Below are 12,367 nucleotides of genomic sequence, written 5' to 3'. Positions count from 1 at the left end.
AGTTCTAATCATGTCAAAGTAGCTTGACTTGAACTAAGCCTCCCAATGACATCAATATAAAAAGTAGACATAGCGGAAAAGACCTGTTGAAGACACTGATGAACAATTATAGCAAACAGTAAGTAGATGGACTGCAATTCTTAAAAGCAAGAAAGCACAAGATATAAGGTCCACATTTATCCATATTTTCCAGCTCAGTGGAGCAGAAGGAAATGGAACCCAAGCTGCAAATACCAGTCTGACTGGTCAGAAGAAATGTAAATTAGAGGTGCAAATGTCAAAGTGGCAGGATATTGAGGGACAATGAAAAGGAGGGGGTGGGACCCAAATATACATACAAAGAAATTCCCTTCAAGCTACAGGCAGACACTTGGGGGTACTTATAGAGAAGTTAAGAATCTAAGAAACTCCCTGGAAAACAGAATTTGGGAGGCAAAAGAACTAATCAGAGATTTCAATAGCTGCCTAATGCTGAAGAGTGAGAAACACTCCATCTGACTTTATGTAGGTCTTACTCTGCTCAGGTCACTGTAACAAAATACCATCCTTGGGGCGGCTTAAACAATATATTTTTTTCAGCGTTCTAGAGGTTGGAAGTCTGTGGACAGGTGTTAGCATGCTCAGTTCATGGGGAGGCCTCTCCTAACAACTTGCAGACAGCTACCTTCTCACAGTCTTGTCACATGGCAGAGAGAGAGAGGAAGCAAGCCCTCTGTGTCTCTTCTCATAAAGGCACTAATCTCACCAGAGGGCACCACCATCATGTCCTCTCCTAACTACCTTGCAAAGATCATATATCTCCCAGCATTATCATACTGGGACTTAAGGCTTCCCCACATTATTTGGGGAGTACACAACTTAATCCACAGCAATGGGCATTAATATCCTATTGCTATTGTAAGAAATTACTAAAAATTTAGAGGCTTAAAACCATATGAATTTATTACCCTACAGTTTTGGAGGTCAGAAGTCTAATGGGTCTCACTGGGCTAAAATCAGACAGTGAGAAGGCAATTTGGGGGAGGAATCCATCCTCTTGCCTTTCCACTTCCAGAGGCTGGTTGCATTCTTTGGCTTATGATCTGCTTCCATCATCAAAGCATCAATGGCTGTTAAAGTCTTTTTCATGCTTCCACCTCTCTCTTCCACTGATAATAATTCTTACGATTTTGCTGGGCCCACCCAGATAATTCAAGATACTCTCTTCATATCAGGGTCAGCTGATCGGTAAACTTAATTCCACTTGCAAACTTAATTTTCCTTTGTAATGGAATCTAATATATTAACAGTTCCTGGGGATTGGAACATGGATATATTTGGAGATATGTTATTTTGCTTACCACAATGGGCTTGATGAACAAATCAAGTTTTATCTTTAAACTCCAGAAGGGCCATGCCCTAGGAAAAGGCCAAAACTGAAATAGTCCATGCCTACCAAGATCTAGAACCAATCTTCAACAGGACTGAGTCTACCCTTCAACAGAAAACTACACATTATTTGAAGGAAATAATATAGTTTTTACCCATTATGTCCAGCATCTAATCAAAAATATGAAATATTCTAAAATATTGAACAAATGTAGAAATAAAGGAAAACAGAAGTAGATAGAAACAGATCCATATGTGATTCAGATATTACAGTTCTCAGAATATTTAAAATAATTACGGTCAACATATCAAGAAACTAGAGGAAAAGATAGGGAATTGCAGGAGACACTCAGAATCCATCAAAACTGTCAAATAGAAATTTGAGAACTGATAAATACAAAACTAAGACTAACAATTTATTAGATGGGTATAATAATGGGTCACAAAGAGTAGTGCAAAGGACTAGTGAACTGGAAGACATGTCCCAGAAAGGATACATACTTATGCATGAAGAAAAAAGAATAGGAAACCTCTGGAACAAAATGAAAATGTCTAACATGCATGTATTAAGAATTCTTACTGAGATCCCTGGATGGTGCAATGGTTTAGCGCCTGCCTTTGGCCCAGGGCACGATCCTGGAGACCCGGGATCGAATCCCACGTCGGGCTCCCGGTGCATGGAGCCTGCTTCTCCCTCTGCCTGTGTCTCTGCCTCTCTCTCTCTCTCTCTCTCTGTGCCTATCATAAATAAATAAAAATTTAAAAAAAAAGAATTCTTACTATGAGAGGACAGAGGTAATATTTGAATCAAGAAAATCACCAAATTAAACCCATAGAAAATAGAAGGCAATAACAAATATAAGAGAAAAAAAATCTAAGAAATAGAAAGCAAGCATACACTAGTAAACAAAACAAAGCAACAGTTTTTGAAAGGTCAATACATTTGTTAAATCTCTTGTAAGACTGATCCAAAAAATGAAAATAAAACACAAATTAACCATTTCACATACATTCACAAAACAAATCATGAGTTTTTATTTTATTGCTGGATTATTGTAAAATAAACCATACCAAATTTCAGTGGCTTTTAACTATAATCATTTATTGTCTCTCCTATGTCTGTGGGACTGTTGGGTTTCAGCTGCACAGGCTGTGCCCAGCTAGGGGACCATGAGTGTACATTAGAGAGAGATGGAGCCACAAATGGGAGCTTCAATTCAATCTATTATAATTATCTAGAACTTTATGCCAATAAATGCTACAATATAGAAGAAATGGACAAATCACTTGAAAAATATAATGAAATGGAGAGAAACAATAAATATGAATATCCCTACACTATTAAAGACATTGTGAAATTAACCCTTTTTTTTTTTTTTTTTTTTTTACGAAGAAGTTGCTGGTATGAATAGCTTCACTGGTGAATTTTTCTAATGTTTGAGGAAAGAATAGCACAAGTGTTATATAAACTCTTCCAGAAAATGGAATAAGATATAAGACTGCCCAGTTCATTTTTGAGTTTGCATGACCTTGATAATAAAAATGACAAGGACATTATAAGACAAATTGCCCGCTGGTATTCCTAATGAACATAGGCAAAAATCCTGAACAAAATTATAGTAAATCCAATACTATATACAAAGGACAATATATTATGATCAATTTGGTTCATAACAAGAAACCTTGCAAAGACTGGTGACTTTTTGTTTTGTTTTGATTTTTAGTTTTCCTAAAAAGAACTTTACTAAAGGGGTCCTTTACTCCCAAGTCCTTTGAAACACTGCATTTTGCTGCTCAAGTATTGTCAGCCAGAGCTGAGAGTTCTCTGCCCCAGTGTGAATTTTTTTGACTAGTTTGTAACTGAAAAACTTTGAGAATTTTTTTACCAAAAATATTAAACTACATCATTATTGGAAGGCCATCGTATACTTTCCTATTCCAGCAAATAGCCTGGTAACCTCACAGAAGCAGGAAATGAATTAAAATCATAAAATGTAATAAACATTTCAAATGAGTTCACATCTCTGTGCTCAGCTTGTGGCAGTGTGGAACCCTGGGAGCTCATGCCAGAAGAAGCTGCATGATTCCATCAGCCTCCTGGCTACCAGGCAGGAACACTGTAGGAATGAGAGACTTCATGGAGTTCAAAACAAGAGCCTTTGCAAATGGATAACCAAAGAAGCTGGGAAGCATGCAAAGAATGCAGCCCTTTAGCTAACTTACCTAAGTGGAAATTATTTACCCAGGCGCTCCATCCTACTGGAAACTCTTGGTCAACCTGTGAAGAAATTAACAGCTTAAAAAGAAAAAAACAAAACAAAACAAAACAAAACTCCAGGTTGAACACTTTTTATTTTGAAAGTTTTATGGTCATGAAACTAGCTGGCGAAGGTGGAATGGTCTTTCTAGAATCATAATGAATTTGACTTTGCTTCTTTTTTCCCCTTTTTGAAGCATTTTAACTACAAGTTTTTATAACTTCTAGAGAATACCAGTGGAATTAAGAGTCTGATTCAATCCAAAGTGTGTTGCCAGTTAGGTAGAAGCATTACCTCTATCTCCTGCATCATCTAAAAAGTGAAAAATAAAGTGTTTGTACTCCTCTTTAAAAAAAAGCAAAAATAATAAAAGCAGAACTGGTAGTCCACATATTTCAAAAGCAAGTTCTTCAAAACATATGAGTCACTATCTGCAACTTGAATCAGTTTGTCTCATAAAAAGAATGTGAAACTGTGTGAAGGTTCATAGAAGGAACAGCGCTATACTATCACCATTACATAGTTTATAGTTTAACATTTGAGAAAATGCATCCTGGGAATCTTAGTCAAGATCCTTATGTGCAAGTAACAGAAACCAGCTAGCTAGCTAAATATGAACTGGGAACTCATTAAAAGGATACAGGGTTATCTCTTGAAACTCAGGAATGCTGACTGGCTGCTTGGGAATTAGGACCAGGAACTATCTATAAAATTGTCACTGCTACACCCCTATCTCTTATCTCTGCCCCTCAGACCCAGCCAGCAGACTTTGCTGCTTTCTTTTATATGGCAGACAGCACCTGGCCATTCAATAGCTTCTGAGGCTCATTTACAACCTCTGAAGAGTCCATATCAGACTGATTCAGTGGAGCTGAATCTCATTTCTAATTCCAAATACCCACTTAATTGGTCTAGTTTCCATCTGAAGTCCAGGTGGCTCTCAGGATATCAATCCTGTGGCAAGACTTGCAGTTCTTAAAGAAATAGTCTTCAGCAGTAGAGAAATCCAAAATGAGTTTTAACTCATGACATCTCAAGATGATACCACAATCCAAGATGACTCCACTGATACAATGGGTATTGGTGTTGACTATGGAGGGATATAGTTAATATGGCTCAGGGTAGGTGTGTGTAACTACATGGATTCCTTATTATCTCTTCCAAATCACCTAAGAGAAGACACCTCTCTACAACTGTAGCTCTGCAGGTCAGCCTAGGTGTACTGAGCATAAAGCACACACAGTGGAGTATGGGATATGGGGAGATGGTGTCAAAGGGTACAAACTTTCAGTTATGCAGGACAAAAAAAATCAGGGGATCCAATGTACAGCATGGTGATTATGGTTACTAATACTGTATTATAATCCTTTAAATTCTCTAAGAAAATAGATCTTAAGTGTTCTCACCACACACAAAAAAGAAAAAGGTTAATGATATGAGGCAACGAATATGTTAGTCAACTTGACTATCATCATTTCACATACACACACAGATATATAGACATTATACATCTTAAATATATTCCAAATATAAATATATATATTAAATATATTTTTTATTGGTCAATCATAATAAAGCTGAAAAAAAAAGACTAAAAGGCAGTTGCCCCATAGTCATGGGAAAATCAAAATGGTTTCTGATATCACTTCTCTTGGTGTATAAGGTACAGACAAGCTCTTGTGTAGCTGGGGTCTTCTAGGCCTTTTACGAAAATCTTTTCTATATTTTCAAGCTTTATTGAGATACAGGAGTTCATTAGGTCACCACACCCATCTTACAATACCAGTAACTTTTCTGCTCACTTCATAGGATGGGAAACTGAGTCAGAGCCAATGGGGCTCTGGAGTCAGAGCCAGTCAGAGCTCCAGTCAGAGCCAATGAGGCTCATGGAGAAACCCTGATGATAGATTCATGAAAGCTTGTGGTACTTCTGGGAAATCTCATGGATTCTGAGCTGGCATTTCCTTGCTTTTGTGTGATGATTTTTTTTTTTTTAAACACCACAGTGACATGAAGATGACAGTTATTACAATTTTAATATAAGGCATTTACAAAATGGACCGGGAAAGTCTCCATGTATAGGATAGCAGTAAGTAGTAAAAATCTAATGGCAAACAAAGCTGCCTGACAATATTCTCCCATTCTCTTCTGTGATCCTCACTTGAGTCTCTGTATTTTGCATGCTCCGGCCCTTAGATGTCAAGACTACACTATGATATCATCTTACCAAGGCCAGCTCTTCCCAGATTACTTTAGGTGGGAGTCCTCTTTTTTCTTTCTTTTTAAAATCTGCCTGTTATGTCCATGGCCACGTAGACAATTCTGATGTTTCCCAACATAGTTCATATGCCAGTCCATAATTGAAACCCTCAAGTATCATCTCCTGTGAGGCAATCACACCTGAACTCTTTGGACTAAAGGATTGTGTAAGCTCTTTCCAACTTCAAATTCATGATTTTTTTTTCTAAGGTTTTATTTATTTATTCACGAGGGACACATAGAGAGAGAGGCAGAGGGAGAGGCAGACTCCCTGCAGGGAGCCCAATGTGGGACTCGATCCCGGGACTCTGGGATCACGCCCTGAGCCAAAGGCAGATCCTCAACTGCTGAGCCCACCTAGGCATTCCTCATGATTCCTTTTGATGGAATTTCTTTCTTTGACTGCAGAAGTCCCTTTTGTTTCATTTAGGAGCTTTTCCTTTAGCCATGTGGATAGTTATTATAAATAAAATTAATATCTTTTGACAGATACCTGCATTAATTTTTCTTGCACATGTACTTAGCAATGGAGTTCCTGGGTCATTAATTAGGCATCTGTTTGGCTTTCCTCAATGCTATAAGTCTTCCAATGACTCTTTCCATGTAACATATGACTTCCAGTTGCTATGATCTTCACTAAAAGTTGGCATTGACTTTTTCACCTTAGGCTTTCCTGTTGGTGCAAATAGTTGTCTTGTGATTTTAATTTATGTCATTAATTTAATAACTAATAACGTTGGGTACCTTTGATTTTTGGCCGATTAGATATCCTCCTTTGGGAAGTGCCTGTTCAAGTGTTTTGCCCAGGTTTTTAAATTGGGCTGTTTGTCTGTTTCTCATTTGTTTGTAATAGTTATTTATGTATTGCAGATATGAATATTTTCCCAGATATGCAATAATATCATCTGCTAGAAAGTAGCTTGCCCTTTTGCTTTCTCAGTGATGTTTTTCATTAATAGAAGTTCTTAAAATTCACTAAGTCTAATCTACTGATCTTTTCTTTTATAGTTACTACTGGCTAAAATGTGTTTGCCTGCATCAGATCAGAATATACCCTCCATTATTTTTCTCCAGAAGTTGGACTGTTTTACTTTTCACTGTTAGGTCTACAATCCATCTAGAACAAAAGCTTACATATGATGTGAGATAAGAGTCAAGACGGATAGTTAATCAAGAATCATCAGGAAGCTTGGGTAGAAAGAGCCATAGAGAGCTGTGTAGCTCCGAGAGTCTTAATCAGGCTGTTGGGAACACCAGAGCAAAGATTGCTTACAAAGGAGTCCTCGATAAAGCAGAAATGTGTGACCAGTATACCTGCCATGTTCAGTCATTGACTCAGAGCTTTCTGGAGAGACTATGGCCTTGTTATAAATGCTGTAGAGGATCCTGAGTATAGCAGCTGAAGGCCATCTGCTAACTACATCTCTGATAGCAAGTTCTCTCTTGAAATATGATCTCAGCGTCACACTTCCCTGGCTGCCATAGTGTTAAACATTCTCAATCTCTTTTATAATTTTGAGCATATAAATCACAGTGGAGTTTTTTATTTGTTCATTTCTTTGAAGAGTTTCTGCCCAGTTAATCCAATATCTTATTCACTATGGGTTTGTTTCTAATGTCTCTTGTTTTTACTGGTTCTAATCAAGTACCTTTGTAACTGAGACTCCTATTTATTTTTATTTAATAATACACATTGTATTTTTTAAAAAATCATCTTCCTCTAAAGAGGTGGGCAGATACAGTGGCAATGGGTCACTCTGTTGTAGCCTGGTTTTCATTGCAATTACTATTTCAGAATTTCTTTTACTCCTAGGATCATACCCCTTATTCCTAAACCCTTGCTCTTATTTCTTAGGCACAGGTCCTACTTCTCTAGCATAAGCCTTCCAGGGTAAAGAAAAGCCCCTAGAGTTTTCACAGACTTTTTCAACTTGGAAAATTATAAAAACTCTGTTCTCAATTTCCCAAGAATAGGTTAACCACTGACATCTCAGATCACAACTTGAACCTCCTAGCTGCTATTGTCTTTTATGTTTTCTGGATGCTTATCTTACACATGCATAGCTTAGGAGTCGGCCAACTATTTGAGTGGATTGTACATAGGTTTTAGGGCCACTTTTCTGGGATTCTCTTTTCTAAGAATGTTAGCCTCTAAGTTTCTGTGGCTTTGACAGCCTTGAACTTTAACCTCTGTCTCACAGCTGAGTAAAATTTGTTGCTTTATGCTGGAGTTCTACTCCCTTGCCCTTCAGCAAACAAAAATCTTCATTTCTGAAAATGTATTTTTAAAAAGAAAGCCCCCCACCCCCACCCCACATGGTTTGTAGGCAAAGTGAAGTTTGAGAACCACAAACTTAGAATCTAGGTCTAGATCTATTTTGTTCTTGGTCTCATGGGAATCTCATCCTATGACACTCATCCTGTGCTCTATCTCTACCAGTGACTAAAACAAGACTAGGGTACCTGTAGTTCCATGGGTCATGACATGTATGTTGAGCATGTGGTTTCATTCCACACTGCAATTCATGGGTTTGGCCCATGTGACCAAGGTTTCATGCTTACCTTCCAATTTCCCCACAAAGTTCTGCTCTGAATTCCAGCTTGTATGGAAACCTGGACCCTAAATTTCCTTTAGCCAATATATATTTTTCCAAACATTGGTTATATTTCAAGTGTTATTTATGACCAGCCAGATAAATATGAAATTGAATCCTCTTGTGGTTTTAGTTTAAATTTTCCTGGTTACCCCTGAGGTTGAGAATCTTTCCAAATAATTATTAGCCAATCAGGGTTACCCTCACTGAATGGACTAATTATATTTCTCCCATTTTCTATGGGATGTTTTTACCTTTTACTTACTGTGTGTGTAAGATCCCCTTAAGTCTGTTAAAAATTTTTAATGGAAGTTATATGTATGTTTTTAACTTTAAATGAATTCAGTGTGAAAGGTTTTAGAGGCTATTAATGTTTGACAGCCATTCATAAAAATCTAACACTATTATCTTACCCAAGCAGACACCGAATAAATATATTATTTTTCTAAGTATATCTACAAAGTTGGTGGCAGCCAGATATAGGATCTGTGTCTCCTACAACTTACCCAGGTCTTTTCCAATTCTATCCAACAAACTCTTCAAGAACCTATGCAGGCCAACCATAGCCAGCCCTCACTGTATGACACTTTCCTGCTGTCCTCAACTTCCTAACAAAGCAGGCAATGCCAGCTACTTTATGTTCTAAAACACACGATGTCCTCTATCTTCTTGGGCTTCTGCAGATGTTTCATCTGTCTGAAGTAAGGTTTTATCATTCTTCTCCCACACTTATTTTTACTATTTCCAGACTCAATCTAATCATAGCCCCACCTGTAATGTTTTTCTTTAACTGTGTTAGGTACTCTGAGGCATTTCCTCCAGCAGACTGCATGCAGAATCTTTAGTTTCAGGTCTTTCTCTGAACACTAGATATGGAGGACAGAACCCATGTGACTTGTATTCCCAAGTACCAGATACATGGCAGGTTTGTAATGACTGTTGAATTAATAAAAGAAAAGCTGGTGGGCAGGGGGGTGGTATGTGGTCAGATCTTATTCAAAAGACTATAAAATCTAATGTGATAAATGTGATGAATGTGCTTTAAGTTACAATGCATGCCACCCTATGGGGGTTTTAACATTACTAATAAAATGGTTTATTCTAATTCTAGAGCCTTTTAAACCTTTTGCTCTCCCTGGACCTGTCACCTTTTAATAGTTTTGAAGTAGATCTCTAATGACTGATCTATGATTATTTGACTTGTTGCCACAGATATAATTTAGGAAATGGTTAGCTTTGAAAGATAGGCAATTACTTAAAACTTGCTTTAAATTTTAGGACTTAGCCTAATTTGATCAGAGGTCCTTTTGAGATGCATGCTCAGTAAAAATGTTAAAGATGATCCTACCCTGGTTGAATCTATTGTCTACTGAGACTGCATCCACCAGATGTCTGAAGTGGTAAGAATAAAGTGAAATTCATCACCTAGTTTTTACAGCTGCCCTAGGTGAGAAAGTGACAAATAGACACCCGAAAAGATGTGACACTCTTGATACGTACAAACCTTTTTGATTGCTTTCCTGCTTGAGAGTCATCAAGGACATCCTGCTGTAATTTATTGTAAAATCAGGAATCACTCAAAAACTTCAAGGCCAAATTCACTTTGATTCATTTATTGCTTTTATTATATCTAGTTTAATGCTGCTAAGCATCTTAAGTAGTTTGGGTATTACAAACATTTCCACCAGAATATATTAACTAGAAACAATTTTCCCTCATGGTTTTCCTTCTCAAATTGCAGGCATCCTGTTAACACCTCACTAAAATTAAAAGAATTGACTCAAATACATCGTGCATCTTAAGTGTTAGTCAGAACATCCTACTATGATGCTACTTCCTGCTTGCAAATTAAGTCCCTTTGCCTGTTCTGTGAATAAACCTCAAACTCAGTAATGAGTAGCATGTTATATATTGTTCTCTGTTCTGTCCTTGTTATGTGGAACAGAGATCGGAACTTACGTGTACTTTTGAATGAGGCTGCAAATATCATAGAACACATTTGAGATGGAGAAAACAAAGTTCAGAGAAATTGAGTAGTGTTTTCAAAAGTTGAGTACTAATGATAACCCAGGAGTCTAACTGGAGATCAGCTGTTCTTAGTTACTACACCCTCCTCTAGCAGTGAAATGTGTTGTATTTAACCAAAGCCTGGAATTGGCAGTTATATAGTCAGTCAGATTCCCTTTCATGGCTCCTCCAGTAAGAAAGAATCTACCCTAGGGTTTTCTCTTATTATTTTATTTTTTAAGATTTATTTATCTGAGGGGGGAGGGACAGAGAATTTCAAGCAAACTCCCTGCTGGAGCACAGAGCCTGATTTGGAGCTCCATCTCAGGATCGAGATCATGACCTGAGCTGAAACCAAGAGTCAGACACTTAACCAACTGAGCTGCCCAGGTACCCCTCTTAGGAGTCGTATTTTAATGGAATATCCTTTTTCATACATCCAAATTACTTTTCATCACTAGGACAGAAAGAGTGACTGGCATTTCCCCAAGATAATGTGTCAACAAGTTAGCATGAGTGAGCTAATTATTCAGAGTAGCCACCAGACACCATGGCTCCCAGAAAAAATGAGAATCAATTTGTTCATGTCACATTACTCTTGGGTGCAGCGTAGTCATGCAGGGGTTTCCATGATGTATGTGCCGCTGGTCCTCCTCGTAAATGCTTATTGTCCTCTCAGAACTCTGCCCAACACATGCATTTTGCTCTGTTCTAGTTGAGAACCATGTAGTGCAAAACACTTGGGGCTTAATGTTAAACTTCAAATAACCAAATCTCAGAATTTTCTATTTGCAAAAGAGAGGAGATTATTCATATATTGTTTATATTCTAGACCTTTAATTTTACCCACGTAGAGACTGAAGCATGAGGAGGCAAAGTGATCCAATCAAGGCTAACAGGTAGATCACACAGGGTTTTAAACAGTGTATTAGAAGTTAATAAGATGCCCGGAAAAGAAATAAGATGAGAGAGTGGTGGTAGGTGGTAGATTTTCGGAGAAGACATTGAGAAGATAAGATTGGAGCAAAGACTTGACAGTGAGGTAGTCATCCTAGAGGTGGTGAGAGCAATGGCAGCCAGAGTTAACACAGCAAACTTTAAGGCAGGAGTACCCCAGTGTCTTTCAAAAAGAGCCAGGAGACTGGTGTGGCCAAAGTAGAGTGCCCAAGACTATGCACGGTGGCAGAGTAGGTCAGAGAGGCATGGGCTGCGGAGGAAGAACTCCTTAGAACCAAGCCAGGAACTCTGAGACTACTGGCTTTTACTCTGGGTAAAAATGGGAACCACTGCAGACTAGTGATTTGGGGCCTGGCATGATCGGATACACTTTAATGGACTAGAATTAGTCTTTTAGCATTTCTCACTTACTGGGCCATAAGGCAAACTTCAATGCATTTGTAAAAACAGATATCAACCAGATTCATGAATCAAAAAAGAAATCATAATGTAACACCTAGAACTGAATCAAAATGAGGACACATGGCAAACCCACATTTTTTTTTTAGTGTATTGTCTTAAATACATCAGAAAAAAAAATAAACCCAGAGTAAGTGAGTTTAGCATCCAAGTTAAGTAGGTGGAAAAAGAACACTGAATATATTTAAAGAAACTGCAAGTATATAATAAAACAATGGAAAGCAATAAAATAGAACATAAAGATCCAGTTGGATCACTAAAACCAAAAGTTGATTCTTTTTATAGATGAACAACAAAATTTCTGGCAAAATTGATCAAGAAAAAAGAAAAGTTACAAATATCTGATGTTATAAATGTAATCTAGAAGAAAACGTGTGCATAAACCATACGAAAAGAATGTCATCAACAACTTAACCAACAGATATCAAAACACAAAGTAGACAAATTCCTAGAAAAGACATTTTT

The 12,367-nt window shown here is 37.6% G+C and overlaps 1 long non-coding RNA gene across 1 annotated transcript in view; it reads right to left on the bottom strand.

Annotated features, from left to right (window-relative positions):
• The window catches only part of LOC144296146 (uncharacterized), a 36,440-nt gene that overhangs the window by 1,981 nt on the left and 22,092 nt on the right, over nt 1-12,367 (bottom strand). The window contains exons 2-3 of the long non-coding RNA XR_013363303.1: nt 3,592-3,646; nt 1,949-2,106 (exon numbers count right to left, since the gene is read on the bottom strand). This is a non-coding gene — a long non-coding RNA (uncharacterized LOC144296146). The remainder of the gene's footprint in view (nt 1-1,948; nt 2,107-3,591; nt 3,647-12,367) is intronic.

The sequence above is a fragment of the Canis aureus genome, chromosome 24, assembly GCF_053574225.1.
Source record: "Canis aureus isolate CA01 chromosome 24, VMU_Caureus_v.1.0, whole genome shotgun sequence".
In the NCBI taxonomy this organism is placed as follows: Eukaryota; Metazoa; Chordata; class Mammalia; order Carnivora; family Canidae; genus Canis; species Canis aureus.
The sequence above is the reverse complement of the archived record's forward strand: the minus strand, read 5'-3'. Positions and strand labels throughout refer to the sequence as shown.